We start from the raw sequence: 17,410 nt of genomic DNA, 5'->3' as shown, positions 1-17,410 counted from the left end.
TATTTTATTATGTGTCTCTAAAAGAGCTCTATTTTTTTAAGATTTTATTTTTAAGTAATCTCTACACCCAATGTGGGCCTCAAATTTACAACCCTGAGATCAAGAGTCACATGCTCCACTGACTGAGCCAGCCAGGCACCCCAAAGAACTCTATATTTAACATAGCTACAGTAGCCTTACTGTATAGAAAATATTAATAGAAATTTCTTAACATGGGGCGCCTGGGTGGCTTAGTCTGTTAAGCCTCCGACTTTCGCTTAGGTCATGATCTCACGGTTCGTGGGTTCGAGCCCCGCGTCGGGCTCTGTGCTGACTGCCAGCTCAGAGCCTGGAGCCCATTTCAGAGTCTGTGTCTCCCTCTCTCTCTGACTCTCCCCTGCTCACGCTGTCTCTCTCTCTCTCTCCTAGAAATAAATAAAAAAAAATTAAAAAAAAAAAGAAATTTCTTAACATCATAAAAAGTCCAGTTAGTGTTCAAGATTTCCTGATTGTCTTATATTTTTTGACAGTTTTTTCAAATAAAGATTAAAATAAAGTATATAAACTGTGATTTGTTCCACGGATTTTTACGTGGATTTTTTTACAAAGGCTTTTTGTGCTCAAAGAATTTTGAAAAAAAATTTTTGTACTAAAAATCTCAAATCAATATGCAAGAGAATATTGGCTTCCATGATATAACACATTGCCACATCCACTACCCCTACTACCAGAAGTTTTTCAGTCAAATCCTAAGCCTCTTATCATTTCATCTATAAATCATCACATGTATTTGTAAAATATAAAAAAATCTTAAAGTTTAACAAAAACCACAATTGTCATGTCATAAAAAATATCAATATTTCTTTGATATTATTAAATATCCAGTTAGTGTTCATATTTTTCCAACTTTCTCCAAATTTTTTAGCAGTTGGTTTATCCAAGTCAAGATCCAAATAAGGTTTACATATTAAATTAGCTTGTTGTCTCTTATAGGTCTTTTCCATCTTTTTTTTTTTTTTTAAAGAGCATGATAGTTTGTCCTGTAGAGTTTTGTATATTTTAGATTTTGCTGTTTATATCCTTGTGATATTATTATATTTGATCTGATTTAGTTTAGTTTATCCCTCCCCCCAAATACTTGAGATAATGACATCTGCTCCTATTTCTTCTCAACAAGAGGCACGAATGTCTGGCTATTTCTCTTTTTCTGATATTAAGATTAATCAGTGGGTTCAGGTTAATTAATTAGATGGTCAGTTTAAGTTTTCTTTTTTTAAATCTTTATTTATTTCAGAGAGAGAGAGAAAGAGAGAGAGAGCATGTGCATGAGCAGGGGAAGGGCAGAGAGAGGGAGACAGAGAATCCCAAGCTGGCTTTGCACTGTCAGCACAGAGCCTGATGCAGGGCTTGAACTCATGACCTGTGAGATCATGACGAGTTGAAATCAAGGATCAGAAGATTAACCAACTGAGCCACCCAGGTGTGCTAGTCAGCTTAAGCCTTCTATCAGCTTTTTAGGAAGGGTGTTAACAACCATTGATAATCACTGCCTACAACCATTATTTCACTGAAGGTTGCGAAAGGGTAATATTCTAAAACAATCATTTCTTTTATTTTTTAGCTGAAATTATCCTATAGAGAAATTCTTTCTCTTACCAGTGATTTAAGGACAGGATAAATGTTTGATTCTTTCCAGTTACTTAATATTTTCATGATGGGCTAATTCCCTGGCATCTTTCAAAGGCAACCAAAGAAATTAAAACCTTTTTTAAAACTTATTATTAGGAGCGCATGAACTTTAATACATTTGACATGTTGTAATCCAAATTATTTAGCTTTTTGATCTCAAATTGATAAATCTGTGGGTCACTGGTCAAGTTGGATCCTAAGCCTTCCTTTCTTCCTTCCTTTTTTCTTCCTTCCTTCCTTCCTTCCTTCCTTCCTTCCTTCCTCTTTCTTTCTTTCTTTTTTTCTTTCTTTCTTTCTTTCTTTCTTTCTTTCTTTCTTTCTTTCTTTCTTTCTGAGAGCAAGTGAACAGGGGAGAGGGGAAGAGGGAGAGATGGAGAGAAACTGAGGCAGGCTCCACACTTAGCACAGAGTTTGACATAGGGCTTGATCCCATGTCCCTAGGATCATGACCTGAGCCAAAATCAAGAGTTAGACACTCAACTGATTGAACCACCCTGGTGCCCCACTCATAAGTTCTTTTGATATGATTTTTGATAGTTTTGGTGTAGTAAGATGTTCATGCTCATCTTGCACATTTCCTGCTCCAAATTTGCAAGGAGCCCTGGTTTCTGTTAGTGGGAAATGGTTTTCAGAGACCATAATCTAGGTGTTTGGGTTGCTCATTGCCACTGAATTGGTTATTGCTTCTAAGCCTTTTCAGTGATCCACAGATTTTTTAATGTGCAATGGAGAGAAAATCTGAGCAATAAGATTTATTCTGAGTGGAATGGGTGGAAATTAGAGATATGTCATCTTTCTACCACATAGCTTCATTTGGCTCTTTAAAAATGATGAAATCTTTAAAAAATCATAATTAACATTAATGCTTTAGATTTATTTGGATTTTAAAAATGAATTTGAAATTATGAAATTACTTAGTTGACCCTTAATATTTTTTAAATGCTTATTTATTTTTGAGAGAGAACAAGCAAGTGGGGGAGGGGCAGAGAGAGAGGGAGACAGAAGATCTGAAACAGGGTCTGTGCTAATAGCAGGGAGCCCAATGTGGGGCTCGAATTCACAAGCCATGAGATCATGACCTGGGATGAAGTCAGATGCTTAACTGACTGAGCCACCTAGGAAACCCTGACCTTTAATATATTAAGCCACTTCCGGGGCGCCTGGGTGGCTTAGTCGGTTAAGCGTCCGACTTTCACTCAGGTCATGATCTCGCGGCTCGTGAGTTCGAGCCCCGCATCGGGCTCTGTGCTGACTGCCAGCTCAGAGCCTGGAACCTGTTTCAGAGTCTGTGACTCCCTCTCTCTCTGACCCTCCCCTGCTCATGCTGTCTCTCTCTCTCATAGAAATAAATAAAAAAAAACATTAAAAAAAATTTAATATATTAAGCCACTTCCAATAAACTTTGTGGATAGCAATTTTTCTATTAAAACATTTTTAAGTTATTATGGAAACAAGCTGTTCTACTGTTAAGTCTCAGTCCACTTCCTAGTCTCAGGCTAGTTAACTATGCTCTCCTTTCCCTATTTTTTTTTTTTTTTTTTGCATTCCCCAGTGATTCATTTGGCTGTAATTTTCTCTTTAAAGGCCTTCCTCCAAGCACTGAATGGAAAGAAGAATGAGAGAGTTTTTCGGAAATATTTTATATCTTGCTCTGGGTAGCAGTTATGTGAGTGTTTACATATGTAAAAATTCAAATTGTATACTTAGGATTTTTTTAACATTTATTTATTTTTGAGAGAGAGAAAGAGAGAGAGAGAGAGAGAGAGAGAGAGAGAGAGACAGAGCACAAATGGGGGAAAGGCAGAAAGAGAAGGAGACACAGAATCCGAAGCAGGCTCCAAGCTCGGAGCAAGCTGTCAGCATAGAGCTTGATGACGTGAGGCTCAAATCCATGAACCAGGAGAGCATGACCTGAGCAAAAGTCAGATGTTCAACTGACTGAGCCATCCAGGTGCCCCTACTTAGGATTTTTAATATGGACTCCCAGTTATCCTGCACCAGCACTCCACACAGTGATTTGCTTTTAGAAAGTACTCAGTTTATTTGAACTGAACCGTGATGCAGTTCAAGTCTCAGCAGAAGGACTTGACCTTCTATAAGTGCTTGATAGGGGTTTGTTATTATTGATAGTGATGACTACTTGTATATTCAGAACCTTTTTCTGGTCCAAATAAACATTTTGCCTAGAAGTTAGGTACATAATAATTAACTAAAATTACAGTTATTCCAAATGAGTAGTTACTCATTTTGTTCTTGAAGTTTTTTGTTTTTTAGGGATCTTCAATAAATAATTTAATAGAGAGGTAAATACGTAACCACTTTTGCCAACTACAGTCATGTCATAATGACAATTAAATTTTATGTTAAGCATTATTCAATATCATAGAACAATGACATTTTTCCTGAGATTTTTACCTCAAAATGGAAGATTTGGTAAGGAAATGGAACATATCTTCTCTTACAATGGGTCAGGTTCCCAACTTTGGTGTTATCATCAATATATTGGTTGCAGATAGGGGTGCCTAGGTAGCTCAGTCAGGCCTCCAACTTCAGCTCAAGTCATGATCTCAGTTCATGGGTTCGAGCCCCACGTCAGGCTCTGTGTTGACTGCCAGCTCAGAGCCTGGAGCCTGTTTCAGATTCTGTATCTCCCCCTCTCTCTGACCCTCCCCTGATCATGCTGTCTCTCTCTCTCTCAGAAATAAATAAAAAATATTATTAAAAAAATATATTGGTTGCAGATAACTATGCCGTAATGTTTCTCACTTACTTTCTACCCATTCACTTGTCTTTTTTAAAAACTTTATTTATTTATTTTTGGGAGAGAGAAAGAGAGCATTGGGGAGGGACAGAAAGAGATGGAGAGAGAAAATTCTAAGCAGGCTCCATACTGTCAGTAGAGAGCCTGACTTGAGTCTCAGTCCCACAAACTGTGAGATCATGACCTGAGCTGAAATCAAGAATTGGACACTTGACCAACTGAGTCACCCAGGCACTCCACCACTTCTTTAAGTGAGCTTACCCATACCTGCTGCTCCAAGAGTTTGCTCACACATAATATTGCTCTTCAGTTCCTAGCCAATTGGACCAGGAGTAGACTAAATTAGATTAATTGGTTCTTCTCTCTTCAGAATTTGGAATTAGAGTTCCTTCTTTTTAAAAAAAATTTTTTTTAATGTTTTATTTATTTCTGAGAGAGAGAGACAGCATGAACAGGGGAGAGTCAGAGAGAGAGGGAGACACAGAATCCAAAACAGGCTTCAGGCTCTGAACTAGCTGTCAGCACAGAGCCTGACGCAGGACTCAAACCCACAAACCATGAGATCATGACCTGAGCCAAAGTCAGATGCTTAACTGAGTGAGCCACCCAGGTGCCCCTGGAATTAGAGTTTCTTTAGATTGCTTGAGCTGGAGATAATATATAGCCTGTGTGGGTATCCATTGCATGTACATTTGTGCAGGTGTGATGGGGCAGTTATCTAGGGCCCTGCTATACCATGTGGTAAAACTTGACTCTTGGGAAACTTGCCATTCTGAACATAGAAATGTAGATTGCCCCTCTACTCAGCTGACACCCCCTTCTCTCAGCTTTACCCACTTTCTCACATCTTATTTTAATTTGTAAAATTTTATTTATGTATTTATTTGTAAGTAAGCTCTACACCCTATGTGGGACTTAAACTCATGACCCTGAGATCAAGACATGCATGTCCTACTGACTGAGCCAGCCAGACACCCCTCTCATGTCTCTTTTTCTTTTTAAAAAATGTTTATTTATTTAATTTATAGAGAGAGTGCAAGTAGGAGAGGGGCAGAGAGAGAGAGGGAGAGGGAGAGAATCCCAAGCAGACTCCATCCCAATGGGGGGCTTCATCACACAACCATGAGATCACGACCTGACCAAGAGTCAGATGCTCAACCAACTGAACCACTCAGGTGCCCCTCATGTCTCTTTTTCTATTCCCTAGCAGTATCAGGTGAATGGCTTAGCAAGTTTTAGACCAGAGGCAATCTCTGATTCTCAACTTACTGAAGCATGTAATGGTTCAGAGGGTTCAAGCACCCCTACTTTATGATTCTTTTGGTAATTCCCTTCCTGGTCTTGAGGAAGGGGGAAATTCTTTATTCCCCCTCACAATGTAAGGAGAGAGAATACCTTCTCTTTAAAATACTGTATTCCCTGCAAAAGACAACTTTCATAGTTTCTGCTTTCCTTTATATGAGGAAGGGGATAATGGTGGTGGTAGTGCTAATTTTCTCCACTGGTCCTTCTCACTAGACCAAATGGGGGAGGGATAGACTCCAAAAGCTGACGCTTCTTCAAACACAGAATGGGGTATGGAAGGATAGTCTTTTTTTTTTTTTTTTAAGTAATCCCTACACCCAATGTGGGGCTTGAACTCATGACCTGGAGATCAAGAGTCACATGCTCCCCTGACCTGCCAAGTGTCCCAGGGAACGGTAGTCTTTAGTACCATGTATTCTTCACTGTGGGCTCAAAAACAGGATCTTATTTCACCTAAAATGAAATAACCCCTGACACAATGAATTGAGTTGGACTCCTTCTAAATTCTGTTTCATACAATCAGAAGCATAAGTGCAACATTTGTGGTAGAGACTTGTAAATACGTGTATAAGACTAATTTTACAAATTATTCAGAATTGGTGGTTTTTTGGGGGCACCTGGGTGGCTCCATTGGTTAAGCATCTGACTCTTGATTTCAGCTCATGATCTCTCAGTTCATTGGTTCAATCCCCACATCAGGCTCCCTGCTGACAGTGTGGAGCCTGCTTGGGATTCTTTCTCTTCCTCTCTCTCTGCTCCTCCCTTGCTTGTTCTCTCACTCTTTTTCTCTCTCTCTCTCAAGAATAAATAAATTTAAAAAAGAATTAATTGGTTTTTTAATAGTCTGGTTCATTGCATAGCATTTTAATATATATTGTGTCATTTAATTAAATGCCTGGGATGTTGCTGACCCATAATCCTATACGATTGAAACTATGAACATTCCAGAGCATCCTTGATATCCCAGTTTACTTTCCAATGATCTTTTCTCCTCAAGGGCACACAGCTTCCTTCCCAGAGCCACAGGATTTCTAGTCATAGCTGATACTAGATTAAAGCCTAGTTCAGGAAAGGAACATCTTTTCACCTTGTTAGTCTCCCATTAGTTTAACATTTAGATTCTCTTTAACAATTTCATTTGGAACTCACTTTATGATTTTTGTACTATCTGTATATCTACCTTTATTTATCTTTGTTACATATAGGAAGACTGCATTTTAAAATTTAAAGTGCATAGAATAGTGGTGATTTTCACTAGTAAGGGAAAGTTAAATAGGGGGCCATGGAAGGGACCCCATGGAATTCCTGCACTTCTTGACCCTTCCCTGATTCTGTTTCCTCCTCTTTATAATTTTTGCAGCCTTTGCTAGTGTGCCATTTTGGAATATGGCTGAAGCTAAAAGTCTGTGGACTTAGTCAGACAAAGAGATAATAGCCAGGAATAGAAAGAGGCACTTAAAATCCTTCTGTAATGCTTGGAGTCCCTTCAAGATTTATAATTCTATGTATCACATTAGGAGAAAGAACATCCCAATAACAGAAGATGCTATCTTTTAACATTTAGAGAGGCTGAAATACTTCTGTGACTGAAATACTTAACTCCAGTTATGTGGAGACAGGGGAATAAAAGCAGACATAGCTTAATAACATCAAAACTCAATAATTTCAGGGCGCCTGGGTGGCTCAGTCAGTTAAGCATCTGACTTCGGCTCAGGTCATGATCTCATGGTTTGTGGGTTTGAGCCCCGCTTCAGGCTCTGTACTGACAGCCAGCTCAGAGCCTGGAGCCTGTTTCAGACTCTGTATCTCCCTCTCTCTCTGACCCTCCCCTGCTCACGTTGTCTCTCTCTCTCAGAAATAAATAAAACATTAAAAAAATAAACTCAATAATCTCTAGTTTGCTTTTTTAAAAATTTTTTATTTTGAGAGAGAGAGAGGAGAGGGAGAGAGAGAATCCCAAGCAGGCTCTGATCTGTCAACTTGGAGCCTGACATGAAGCTTGATCTCACAAATCATGAGATCATGATCTGAGTTGAAATCAAGAGTCAGATGCTCAACTGAGTGAACCACCCAGGTGCTCTTCTAGCTTTATTTATGTGTGTGTGTTTAATGTGTTCCAGAGAATGAAATAAGTAATATCTTCTGTTTGTTTTTTTTTTTAGATTTTATTTTTAAGTAATCTCGACACCCAATGTGTAACTTGAACCTACAACCCCAGGATCAAGAATTTCATGCTCTACCAACTAAGCCAGCCAGGTGCCCCTAAGTAATATCTCCTAAAAGGAAGAAATGTGAGGGGATTCTCCTCCCCCCCCCCGCCCCTTCCTCACTTGTGTGCATGCTCTCTTTCTCTCTCTCTCAAAATAAAAACTGAAAAAAAAAGGAAGAAATATGAAAGGGCAAAGGGCAACCATACTGAAGCTATCACACTACTTCTCTACACTTATTAAACATTATCCACACTTACTTAAGCATAATCTGCAAGATCAGAGGACACATAGTTTGCCTTTTATTTTCTTCATGCTAAATGTCTTTCTTCTTCAAATTACTACTCAAGAAATTTTGATATTTTTCTTCATCAAGTCCCCTTCTTCGTATCTATTACATGAAAATTTGAAAAATCATTCTAGAAATTTTACGTTAATTTTATTACTTTCTAAAAAATTAGTAAATAGACTATTATCTATTAATTATTATATAGAAAAAATGAACATCCAAAATCTTGTTTGATTCCCTTTGCTTTTTTTTTTTTTTTTTTGAGAGAGGCAGTGACAGAGCATGTATGCACACAAGCAGGGGAGGGGCAGAGGGAGAGAGAGGCTCTTAAGCAGGCTCCACGCCCAGCACAGAGCCCAATGAGGGTGCTCGATACCACCATCTGAGCTGAAAGCAAGTCAGATGCTTAACCGACTGAGCCACCCAGGCACTTCTCCCTTTGCAGTTTTAAATTATGAAGATACAATTCATGTTCTCTATCTGAGGAAATAGCATGATAGTTATGAAACAGCAAACTCTCCGAAATATGAGTAATTTGATTTATTCTGATGACTATAAAAGTGAATATACTTTCTAAAGATCTAATTCTCTTGAATTTAAGTTGTATAAAACTATCTTCAACCGGCTAACATGAAGGTTTTACACTGGATAATAAAACAGCCCTAATGTGAATTTGCAGTGCCTCATTAACTTTCAAAAAACTGTAGAGGCATTGTTGACCAAAATTAATCCCAAGTAAATTAAGAGTTTACATATAAAAATTAATTGAGAATTTAGAAGAAATTAGAACATTCCTTAAATGTTTGGATCTGTATTTTTCTCCATAGGCCACAGGATTTTCATATTCATAAATGTACCCCTAGTGCCCAACACACAGTATGCATTCAACAAAACCTGCTAAACTGAAGATGACCCAGGCTTAAAAGAAAAAGGAACTTTAAAAGGAAAATAGGAAATATTTTACTAAATGAAAAAAATTTAATTTCAGCACATTAAAAAATTTAATTATAGTCACTAAAGAGAAGACTGCAAACTGTAAAAGCATTGGAAGCAAATATAGTAGAGACTAGAGATCTTTCTTAAGTATATCATACAAATTATTAAAACATAAGAATATAAACCTTTCTGAGCTTCAAATTATCTTAGGCATTTTAGCAGGTTGTAAACTGTTTTAATAGGTGCAAAACTTTTTTTTAAAGGTTTATTTATGTTTGAAAGAGACAGAGCAGGAGTGGGGGAGGGGCAGAGAGAGGGAAACAATCCGAAGCAGGCTCCAGGTTCTGAGCTGTCAGCACAGAGCCCGACGCGGGGCTGGAACCCACAAACTGCGAGATCATGACCTGAGCTGAAGTCTGCCACTTAACCGACTGAGCCACCCAGGCGCCCCAATAGGTGCAAAACTTTTAAATTTGAGATAAGGGGTGCCTGGGTGGCTTAGTCGGTTGAGCGTCTGACTTTCGCTTAGGTCATGATCTCACAGTTTGTGGGTTCGAGCCCCGCGTCGGGCTCTGTGCTGACAGCTAGCTCAGAGCCTGGAGCCTCTTTCAGGGTCTGTGACTCCCTCTCTCACTGACCCTCCCCTGCTCACGCTGTCTCTCTTTCTCTCTCCTAGAAATAAATAAAACATTAAAAGAAAAAAAACCTGAGATAAAACATCAATCTCAAACACCGTTTGGAATGAACGGATTAATCTTAAGAACAAAGCCCAATACCGTCAGAATATTAATATTAAAAAACACAGTAGGTGCCTGAGTGGCTCAGTCAGTTAAGTGTCTGACTTCTATTCAGGTCGTGATCTCACGGTTTGTGAGTGAGAGCCCCACGTAGGGCTCTGTGCGGACAGCTCAGAGCCTGGAGCCTGCTTTGGATTCTGTGTCTCCCTCTCTCTCTGCCCCTCCTCTGCTGTGCTCTCTCTCTCTGTCTCTCCAACGTAAATAAATAAACATTTAAAAAAAAACTGACAGTAATTCTTTTTTTAGTGTTCATTTTGAGAGAAAGAGAGAGCACAAGCAGGGGAGAGGCAGGGGGAGAGCGAGAGCGAGAGCGAATCCCGAGCAGATACAGGGCTCAAACCCATAAATCATGAGATCATGACTTGAGCTGCAATTGAGAGTCAGAAGCTTAACTGACTTAGTAACCCAGGTGCCCCAAAACATGGTAATTCTTAATATGCTTAGTTTAGACTGTAGTTCAGCTGCTGATATATTTTTAAAATATCAAACGTGATATGATCAGGAATGATCTAATTTCCTAACATAACCATCTTTATTTTTTAATATCCCCCTTTTTAGTGTTAATATTCTTTACTCAGGTATAATCATAATGTACATGTTGTGTCATTTCCCCCCATAACAATAGGTTCATAAGCATTTTTCCATAGGCTATATGGTAGCCAAAATTAAAAAATTAATGAGGGGTGCCCAGATGGCTTAGTTGGTTAAGCATCTGATTCTTGATTTTGGCTCAGGTCACAATCTCATGGTTCAAGAGATCAAGTCCTGTGTCAGGCTCTGCACTGACAGTGTGAAGCCTGCTTAAGATTATCTCTCTCCCTCTCTCTCTGCCTCTATCTCACTCATGCTCTCTCTCTCTCTCAAAATAAATAAATAAACTTAAAAAAATTAGTGAATTCAACACTGTACTGGAAGTCCTAGCTAAAGCCATTAGGTTAGAAAAGTAAATAAAGTCATCCAAATTGGAAAGGAAGTAAAATTATCTCTGTTTGCAGATGATATTATCTTCGTGACAATGGATTTGGCAATATTTCTTGGATATGACACCAACAGCACAGGCATTTAAAAGAAAAAAATAGATAAGTTGGACTTTATCAACATTTAAAACTTTTGTGTAAAGGACACAGTCAATAGAGTGGAAAGACAACCCATGGTATGAAAGAAAATATTTCCAAATTATGTATCTAATAAGGGATTAATATCCAGAATATATAAAGAACTTCTACAACTCAGTAACAACAAAGAAGTTACCACATAATTTAAAAATGGGCAAAGTACTTGAATAGACATTTCTGTAAAGAAGGTATATACAAATTGCCAATAAGCACATGAAAAGATTTTCAACATCCCTGTCAGGACAATGCATATCAAAGCCATAATGATATACTACCTCACACCCATTAGGATGGCTAATATGGAAGGGAAAAAAAAGAAACTGACAAGTGTTGGTGAGGATGTAGAGAAACTGGAACCCTTATATGCTGCTGGTAGGAATGTAAAAGTGTATAGCTATTGTGGAAAACAGTATGATGGCTCCTCAAAAAATTAAACAGAATAACCATATGATCCAGCAATTTAAGTTTGGGTATATGTCTGAAAGAATTGAAAGCAGTGACTTAAATAGACATTCATACTCCCATGTTCATAGCAGTTTTACAATAAGCCAAAAGATGGAAGCAACCCAAGTTTGTTGTCACTGTTGTTGTTTTTGCTTTTTTAGGGAGAGAGAAACCACAAGCAAGGGAGAGAAGTATTGGGAGAGAGACAGAGAATCCCAAGCATGCTCCATACTCATCACGGACTCTGATGTGGGGCTTGGTCCCATGAGCCTGGGATTAATTTCGGTCCCAAGACGAAATTAAGAGTCAGATACCTGACTCACTGAGCCACCCAGATGCCCCTAGAAGCAACCCTAGTTTTTGTCAATAGATGAATGAATAAATAAAATGTGGTATATACATACAATGGAATATTATTCAGCCTTAAAAAGGAAAGGAATTCTGCTATATGCTGCAGCATGGATGACCTTAATTATGCTAAGTGAAAGAAGTCAGTCACAAAAGGACAAACATTATATGATTCATTTATTTTAAGTTTTACTTAAGTAATCTCTACACCTGATATGGGGCTCGAACTTACAACCCTGATATCAAGAGTCACATGCTCTTCTGACCGAGCCAGTCAGCAGCTAACCCGTATGATTCATTTACATGAAGTACCAAGAGTAGTCAAATTTACAGAGATAGGAAGTAGAATGATAGCCAGGGACTGGGAGAAGGGAGAATGGAGAATTAGTGTTAACAATACAGAATTTTAATTGGGAAAGATGAAAAAGTTCTGGAGATTGATGTTGGTGATAGTTGCACAACATGAATGTATTTAATGCCATAGAACTGTGTAAACAAAATGGTTAAAATGGTAAATTTCAGGTTATATACGTGTAACCACTCTTTATGGATTAAATTAGGTCTCCTCAGATTCATGTGTTGAAGCCCTAACACCCAATGTGACTCTATTTGGAGACAGAGCCTATAAGAAGTAACTAAAGGTAAATGAGGTCATAAGAGTGAGCCCTAATTCAATAGCATTAGCATCCTTATAAGAAGAGATACCAGGAGGGCCTGTTCACAGAAGAAAGGCCATGTGAGGGACAGTCAGATGGTGGCCATTTGTAAGTCAGGAAGAGAGGTCTCACCAGAAACCAAACCTGTGGGTACCTTGATCTTGGATTTCCTACTACCAGAACTTTGAGAAAATAAATTTCCGTTGTTTGAGCCATTCAGTTTGTGGTATTCTGCTACAGTAGTCTGTGCAGACTAATACAACTGCAAAAAAGAAAAGTGAAAAAAATTAGTAATGCTTTTCATTGTAAAAATAATGTATGGCTATGTAAAAATTCAAACCATACCAAAGGGTAAAAAGTCATAAGGAATTCTCTCACCACTTCCTCATCTCCACCCACCTTCTAACCCTAGTAATCAATGTCAATAGTTTTAGGAATATCTTCCAGAATGCTTTTATGAATATATAAAGCATATATTATTTACAAACACTTTGTTCCTCTAGATCAAAGTAGGATCTGGTTCAGAAAGGGAAGAAATTTTCAAGTTTGTTAAGCCCAAACATATAATTTAACATATTTATCCATTCTATTATCATTATGTGTGTGGATTATTTTTAGATTTTTTCTCCATCTTATACAATGTGATTAACTTTCTTAAAATCTTTCTATTTTAAATTATTTCTATCCTCAATTTCTTAGATCATAACATACAATGTAACAAAGTTATTCTTTCCATTACCATTGTTCATATAAGTTATTCCTATACTTTTATTTTATTTTATTTTATTAAAAAATTTTTTTTGGTTTTATTTAATTTTGAGACAGAGAGAGACAGAGCACTAGTTGGGGAGGGGCAGAGAGAGTGGGAGACACCGAATCTGAAACAGTCTCCAGGCTCTGAGCTGTCAGCACAGAACCTGATGCGGGGCTCAAACCCACGAACCATGAGATTATGACCTAAGCCGAAGCTGGACGCTTAAATGACTGAGCCACCCAGGTGCCCCATATATTTTTATTTTATTAATATCTTCATAATATTATTAACTTTTAAATTATTTAAGTTCCTAACAGTGAAATTGAGCCAATTGATGTGAAATTTTTATAGAACTTCATATATATTGCCAAACTGATTTCCAAAAAGCTAACTGCCAACTTAAATTTCTATTAGTAGTATTAACAGCACCAATATTAGGTACTCCTATTTAAAAATATCTGCAGGATATCCAACTGGCTTGGTCAGTGGAACATGGATCTCAGGGTTGTGAGTTTGAGTCCCATATTGGGTGTAGGAATTACTTAGAAATAAAAAAATCTTTTTTAAAATAGTTTATTGTCAAGTTGGTTTCCATATAACACCCAGTGCTCATCCCCACAAGTGCCCTCCCCCATGCCCATCACCTCCCTTCCTGTCTCCCCCACCCCCATCAGCCCTGTTTGTTCTCAGCATTCAAGAATCTCTCATGGTTTGCCTCCCTCCCTCTCCCCCACTATTACCCCCATTCTTGTCCCCCACAGTCCTCCGTTAAGTTCCTCCTAATCCTCCTATACATGCAAACATATGGTATTTGTCCTTCTCTGCCTTAGTTTGCTCAGTATAATACCCTCAAGTTCCATCCATGTTGCTACACATGGCCAGATTTCATTCTTTCTCATTGCCATGTAGTATTCCATGGTATAGATAAACCACATCTTCTTGATCTATTTTTCTTTTGATGGACACTTAGTCTCTTTCCATGTTTTGGCTATTGTTGAGAGTGCTGCTATGAACATTGGGGTACATGTACCCCTATGCATCAGCACTCCTGTATCCCTTGGGTAAACTTCTAGCAGCGTTATTGCTGGGTTATAGGGGAGTTGTATTGTTAATTTTTTGAGGAGCCTCCACACTGTTTTCCAGAGGGGCTGCACGGGTTTACATTCCCACCAACAGTGTAGGAGGGTGCCTGTTTCTCCACATTCTCACCAGCATCTAGAGTCCTCTGATTTGCTCATTTTAGCCACTCTGACTGGCGTGAGGTGGTATCTCAGTGTGGTTTTGATTTGTAAGAAATAAAAAATCTTTTTAAAAAGTCTCATAAAGTAGTTAAAAAAGTAAACCTTACTTTTATTTGCATTTTTGATGAGATTAAAGATTTTCAAATATTATTTGTATCTCCATTTTGTGTGTAAGCCATCAGTTCATACTCTATACCTACATGAGTATTGGTGGCAGTAATGTCTTCTTGATTTGTGTGAGTCCTTCATATATTATCGTGTTACTCCTTTATCAATATTTACTCCCAATATTTTCCAAATGGCGTGTCTTTTTTTAAAAAAGAGTATTTTTTTAATGTTTATTTCTGAGAGAGAGAGAGAGTGCTAGTAGTGGAGGGGCAGAGAGAGAGGGAGACACAGAATTCAAAGCAGGTCCAAGCTCTGAGCTGTCAGCACAGAGCCTGACATGGGGTTCGAACCCACAAACTATGAAATCATAACCTGGGCCAAAGTCGGACACTCAACTGACTGAGCCACCCAGGCACCCCTCAAATGGTGTGTCTTTTATGGGTCCATTAAATAAATATTTATTCAGTATCTACTGTGTCCCAGGTACTGTGGTGGGAAGTCTATGTTATTCTTCAAATTACTTTATATACAGAATTATGCACACACTTTTTCTGTTTTTCTATTGTTGTAAGTTTAGAAAGGTTGAACTTTATGATTGGGCAAAAAACTATATAAGATTCCATATCACTGTCTGTGGGTAAAGCTGGCCCTTTCTATCTCTCATGAGATTGTGAGCAGATGCTGGGCAGGGATGGAGTCATCCAATGCTTGACTGGGGTTACAAGATCAGCCCAAAGTAGCTCACTCACATGGCTGATAAGTTGGTGTGCCTGCTGGTGAAGGCTTTTTTCCCTCTCCACATGTTCCCTTCATAGAGCTGCTTGAATGGAGTGGTGTGTAGACTAACTTCCCCTATGGCACGCAAACCAAGAGAATGAGGTGGAAAGGGGCAATCAGTGCCTTTATGACCTAGCGTCAGAAGTCACACACCTTCAGCTGTATTCTATGGGTCAGATTAGCCCTGAATCAAAGGGCTGTAGGAGGACTATATTTACAGAGGTGAGAATCTTTGGAGTTACCTCGGAAGCTACCTACCAAGGATTCTAACATCTTGATTTTTCTGTAATTTACTTTATTAAAGCAAGTATTGATAATTTTGCAACAACCCGTATGATTCTAGTTGTGACATACTGCTTTTTAAAACACAGCTGTGTTCTCAAATACGTCTGTGTACAGGAGTGCACTCAAGCATATAAGACTTTTTTTTAATGTTTATTTTTGAGAGGGAGATGGAGAGAGGGAGAGACAGTATGAGCAGGGGAGGGGCAGAGAGAGAGGGAGACACAAAATCTGAAGAAGGCTCCAGGCTGTCAGCACAAAGACTGTTGCAGGTCTCAAACCTACAAGCCGTGAGATCATGACCTTAGCCGAAATCGGAAGCTTAACCGACTGAGCTAGTCAGGCGCCCCAAGACTTTGTTTCACAAATTCAAGATCCTCTGCTATAGTGTAAATATGAACTTAATTAGGGCCTTAGATTCCACCTCAAGCTCTCTTAAATTTGAGTCGAGTTCAAGATGGCAGATTAAGGGCCAAGAAGTTTGACTTCTATTTACTGTAATCTGTTAATTACGAAACACTTTGGAGTTTTACCAGAAACCTTAAATTTTCTAGAAATCTTTACTTGTGTAAAGATTTATACATGAAAAATAACTTGGAGATTATATTACTAATTTGCGGAAAGTGACTCAGTTAGTGGAAATGATTTACTGGGTAAAGTAGCTGAGTTGAAATTCATTGACGTCACTAAGAGTGAGGAAGACCCTTTCTTACAGCTAACTTTCACCTCATCTAGAGGATAGGCAAAGAGGATCTACCTTTGTGAAATCTTTGTTTGGAACTTAAACTTCTACTTTGCCGCTGGTCCTATTCTTTTTTTTTTTTTTCTTTAAGAGTGTAAAAGCTTTGGGAGAACATCTTTTTTTTTTTTTTCAACAGTTTATTGTCAAGTTGGTTTCCTTTTTTTTTTTTTTTACAAATATCTTATTGTCAAGTTGGTTTCCATATGACATCCAGTGCTCATCCCAACAAGTGCCCTCCTCCATGCTCATCACCCCCCTTCCCCTCTCCCCCACCCCCATCAGCCCTGTTTGTTCTCAGCATTCAAGAGTCTCTCATGGTTTGCCTCCCTCTCCCCCACTATTTTTCCCCTTCTTCTCCCTTATGGTCCTCTGTTAGCTTTCTCCCAATCCACCTACATGTGCAACCATATGGTATCTGTCCTCTCCCTGACTTATTTCGCTCAGCATAACACCCTCAAGTTCCAACCATGTTGCTACACATGGCCAGATTTCATTCTTTCTCATTGCCATGTAGTATTCCTTTTTATAGATATACCACATCTTCTTGATCCATTTTTCTTTTGATGGACACTTAGGCTCTTTCCATGTTTTGGCTATTGTGGAGAGTGCTGCTATGAACATTGGGGTACATGTGCCCCTATGCGTCAGCACTCCTGGGTCCCTTGGGTAAATTCCTAGCAGCGATACTGCTGGGTCATAGGGGAGTTCTATTGTTAATTTTTTGAGGACCCTCCACGCTATTTTCCAGAGGGGCTGCACCAGCTTACATTCCCACCCACTGGTCCTGTTCTAATTAAAGTTTGTTAATTCCTGGGCCTAACAAACAGAGTAGCTCTACGTTTTGCCAAATTGGGAAATTTTGGGGGCCCCAAAGGTTTAGCTGGTAGACTAAGGCGGCCAGAATGGGAGAGCAGGAAGCACCAACTTGGCCCAAAAAGAAGTGAGGTTCTTACTCATTATTATATATTATTATTATATAA

Source organism: Hyaena hyaena, unplaced genomic scaffold, assembly GCF_003009895.1.
Source record: "Hyaena hyaena isolate Hyena2069 unplaced genomic scaffold, ASM300989v1 scaffold_24, whole genome shotgun sequence".
NCBI classification, from domain to species: Eukaryota; Metazoa; Chordata; class Mammalia; order Carnivora; family Hyaenidae; genus Hyaena; species Hyaena hyaena.
This window is presented reverse-complemented; position numbering follows the sequence as displayed.